Source organism: Engraulis encrasicolus, chromosome 16 (assembly GCF_034702125.1).
Source record: "Engraulis encrasicolus isolate BLACKSEA-1 chromosome 16, IST_EnEncr_1.0, whole genome shotgun sequence".
Taxonomy (NCBI): domain Eukaryota; kingdom Metazoa; phylum Chordata; class Actinopteri; order Clupeiformes; family Engraulidae; genus Engraulis; species Engraulis encrasicolus.
This window is the reverse complement of record NC_085872.1, coordinates 46,874,168-46,878,933: the sequence shown is the minus strand read 5'-3', so window position 1 is coordinate 46,878,933 and position 4,766 is coordinate 46,874,168. Positions and strand designations below refer to the sequence as shown.

Genomic DNA, 4,766 nt, shown 5'->3' with positions numbered 1-4,766 from the left:
AGATTTGTGTTTACAGTAGCGTTCTACAACGAATCATGGGTATTGACGTTCTGTGCGTCATCTTCATTATGAAAAAAAAAACTTCGTCCTTTAGGTTGCACACTGAAATGTTTTTTGAAAATTTAATGCCGCAGTGAAAAAAATTCCCGACTTTTAACAGCTAATTCAATGCTATTAATGCTCTTAATGCTGGATAACTAAATTCAATGCCTTTTTAATATTTTTAATAACCCGCGGGAACCCTGCAAGTGCCAAATCAGAATCTTACTCTGCTTGAAGTACATATTGCATTTTGGACAAATATACATTGCTGTTCTGATTACTGAACTGAGTTCATTTTGGAAATTAGGTCCATTACCCGCGCCTTCCTGGTTGTGGAGAGAGGGATATTGTAGACATACTCCAAGAATGCAAAAACTGAGGAGAGTTCAGGTGGATATGAAAGGTTGCAGACCCAGAAGACCTTGAACAGTTTGTCCACAGCACCAGTGAGATCTTCGTCCAGTGGAATGATGACTTTGTCACTCTTCCCAACGATGACGTACTGCTGTGCTGCATCCTCGAAGCGACCAACAGAAACGAGATGCGGCTGGAGTGCTTTGCCCTCAGACTCAGTGGCATCACAGAGTGTTGAGATGTTAGTTCCAGTCTGAAACAGATATAAACAGAACATTTCAGACAACTGTCCAACTCCAGTTGTGTTGAGCAACTAGCATGGATCAATCTGGCGCACGGCAAGTTGGTTAGATTTACAGTTGTACAACACAAAATGTGTGCAACACAAAATGAAATGTGGCAAGTGTATAACAAAATGAAATGTGTCAATTTTCTATGCAGGTTAAGTTAGCCACTCTATAAAGAAAGCATCATGGGGTGTCATTACACCTTTCCAATTATATCGACAGTCAGGGATGGGCAAAGATACAGATACAGATACAGATACAGTAAAGATACAGAACTGTAATAGTATCTAATATTGAAATACAATATTTTGTATTTTCAACAACACAAAATACACAACAAATAAGCTTACATCAAAAGCCATTGTGTACAAAAACTACCAATTTGACTTACACAATGAAATTAATTGAATAATTAAATTCTGAGAAATGAATGATGATTAGAAAACAAACAAAAGCTCAAACAAAAAAGAAAGAGGCCCTGCTGTAGGTCAAGTAAGTATGTATGGCCTTAATCATCCCAGTGGGGATAACACAAGACCAAAAAGTTGAATAATACTATATAAGGGAGATATACTGTAGGCTGTGTCATCATAACTAATTTTTCAAACAGCTTCGCATTCCAACGTTGGCGATGAGGCCGGTTTATGAGGCCTGCAAATGAGAACATCTCTGAACTGGTCACCCTTCACTCTTGACTTAATTTGTCTGAATTAACATGTCAGTGCCATAAGAATAGCAATCATTTCTGTGACAAAGTAGAGATACAAGTGCTTTTAAAAAAAGTGCACTATAGGATGGTGGCCAGAGTAGGTATTGCAACTATACTGCTCATTGAAACTGCGCTCCCTATAGCATGGTGGCCAGGGTATCGCACATAGAGGTATTTTCTACCTCTATGGTATCGCAACTATACTGGTTGGCTCTAAGAGTGCATTCCAATATGCAATCTTGCTTCCTCCACTTGTGCTTTTGTGGCCTCGCCCCGCCTCCTGGCCCATCCTCCGTGGAGAAAACAATTAGGTTTCCCAGCTGTCAGCCTAGCCACAACAACTTTTACGGGAGTGTTTTTCATTCACCATCCCAAATGAGACAAAGACTTTACAATTAAGCTTTTATGAGATATTTAAATGTAATGCTGTTGTCAGTGATGTCATCCCGACGTATTACTTCCTGGTACGAGGCCACAAGCAGAAGTGGAGGAAGCAAGGTTGCATATTGGAACGCACTTTATACAGCTAGTTTTAAAACAATATGCACAGGTAAATATCTCAATTCTACACAAAAGGCCCTAAATGGCAAACTGAAGGCAAGTTTGAATGACATGGGGAAACATTAACACCTCATTGGCTAATCATTTAATTCATTCCTCAATCACCTTGAAACAAATTGAACTTCCTGTTCAGTCAAGGCTTAAGAAATCCAAGCATGTACCTCCAATTCAGCTAGGGGCATTCATATACTTTTTAACCTACAGCACCATCATGTGTTCATATTGTGTAATAACACTCTTTAGAACAAAGTATTTGTATTTGTAGTTTTGTGAAATACACAAAATACTGGATGAAAGTATTTTGATACAAAATACAAATACATGCAATTCATTTTTATGAAATAAAAATACAAAATAGTATTTTGTATTTCAAAATGTATTTCAATTAGATGTAATAGCAATACTGCCCATCCCTGTCGACAGTAAACTGACACTCCAATTACACAGCACGTTATACATTACAAATAAAATGCTTGTAAAAACCAACCAATCAAAACTTACGGGTACAAAATCAATAAGATGGGTGATTGCCGACTTGACACTGCAGCGACTGGAGGCAGAAGACGAGTTAGTACAACCAACATCTTGTAGGTCTTCTCATCTGCAAATGACAAAAAAGATGCTCTCAATCCTCCATACCTCGAGGAGATTCAGATCCTGTTAACACACAGTTCCATCTAAAAATGACATTTTCCCTTCATTGCGTTCAGTTTTAATACAAAAGGGTGTCAAAGACGGAGAAAAAAAGACAATGGCTACAAATACAGTCTAACATTGAAGATTTACCAGTACTTAAAAAATACTTCAAAATAAAATATGTGAAAACATACCATCTGTAAGGTCTGTCTCACTCCCTGAACGAGGGCAGCAATTTCACTTTTCTCCTTAAGCGCAACATCGATCAGATGTGGAATGATGATGGCATCCCATCTTCTGATGAACAAATCGCCCTTTCCCTCGCAGATGTCGTTGAACTCTGAATCCAGCTTTAGCAGGAGAGAAAAAACAACTGTTTTAGGATGGGAAAAAAGCCACAAGAGACTACAGACGTTGATCCTTGTCAAAATGTGCTTTTTCTTGTGTAACTTGACATAAGAGACAGAAAGGAAACGAGTGAGGAGACACAGATTAGAGAAGTCTCATTTTATATTATATACTATAAATAAGCCAACAACACATCCAGCAGGACTATCAATATAACCAAGCAACATATTTTAGGTCCCCTGTTAAGTCTTGAATGTGGGATGATGTCCGATGTCAGATTGTACCCCCTAATTCATGTTCTATATCGCTTTCTATGTCCTTATGTGACTGCCCCATTCATTTTATATAAAAATAACATTTTTCCAAGTACCCCCTGCAGTGTGCTCGCGTACCCCTAGTGGTACACGTACCCCTGGTTGGGAAACACTGCTTTACACTACTGATAGCATCAACATTAATATGATATTTACATAGGAGCTTTTACTGCATGGTCTATTTTTTACTGTCTGACAATGCGTCAGATGACCAGAAATGTAAGAAATGTAAGAACTGTAAGGGAATACAGTTACTCAAGATTTGTAATAGGATTACAGTAATCCGTTACTTCCCAAAACTGACTATTACATAGCTGTTACACCCTTTACTCCATTGCCACCTACCAGTGGAGCTGATTTTAACACAAGTAGCCTACGCTGATGAACGTTTTACTTCAAATCTTAACTCAAAATGCTTTATTACTGAGGCGATTAAGCCGATCAGTCTTTTTTTCAAATCATGGCGTGCACTCATTGACAGTAAAATGCGTGCACTCCCAATGCATTGGAACATGGTTGCACCAACATAGGGCTAACTGGGCTAACTGAGCGAGAATCGAATGTTCGAGGGAAAGAGCTAGGGCTGTTCGCGCCCAAAATATGGTGAAATATATTTCGATAAGAAAATCAAATATCCCGTTATGAATATCCAATACCTGTATGCTAAAACTAATGTGGAAACTACATGTGGCTTAAATACACAAGCCCAAGCTTATTACTATTTGTCATTCATGCTGACTGACGCGTGCACCCCCAACGCATTGGAACATGGTTGCACCATGCATTGCGTTAGCTGATAGGGAATAGAACGTCTGAGGGTAACGACTTCGGGCTAACGATTCGCGCCCAAAATATAATGTGCACTATTTCAAAATACCAAACCAAGTCATTCCGTTATTAATATCTTATAACCGTAAGATAAAAACACCCGTGGATACAACGACTGATAAAACCTGACACGACCGTGCCCATTGGTGGTGCCGCTAGCAACATGCTACTGAAACACACCAACTGAAATGCTAGCGACATTAGCCTAGGCTTCAGCGTTGACTTAATTGTTGGCCATTTGGGAAAAAAACAACTGGGTGTGCTTCATTGCGTAAATGTAAACCAAAATACAAGATTTACAACTTATTCAGTTGGCCAAATAGAAACTCACTTTCTTACCGTGTGGCGAGGCGACCTTGTCCAGTCTAGCTAACAACTAGCACACCAGCAAGAAACCAGCAACTTTTAGTGAAGGAGCGATTTTACTGTTAAGACCCCATATAGCGAAACATACACAATTCCCAGTATAACCGACAATCCCACATTGAAATTATGTTAACTGAACTCACCCTCTCGTGAGGCTTAATCCTCGTCACCGATTCCTATCGGGGGAGGAAGGAAGGTCACGCTCGTCCGGAGCAGAAAAGACCGAGCTGTGGCTTGCAGCGTCTTATCAATACCCGAAATGTAGTCATGTCGCAAGGTGAAAGGTCATTGGTAAAACTAAAACTAAAAAACACATTTTTG

The 4,766-nt window shown here is 39.4% G+C and overlaps 1 long non-coding RNA gene across 1 annotated transcript; it reads right to left on the bottom strand.

Annotated features, from left to right (window-relative positions):
- Positions 1-250: 250 nt before the first annotated feature.
- LOC134466633 (uncharacterized) lies at positions 251-4,647 on the bottom strand. Its single transcript, XR_010038357.1, has 4 exons — positions 4,589-4,647; positions 2,784-2,939; positions 2,455-2,554; positions 251-649 (listed from the first exon to the last, which is right to left on the bottom strand). It is a non-coding gene; the product is annotated as an uncharacterized LOC134466633 (long non-coding RNA).
- Between the last annotated feature and the right edge of the window lie 119 nt (positions 4,648-4,766).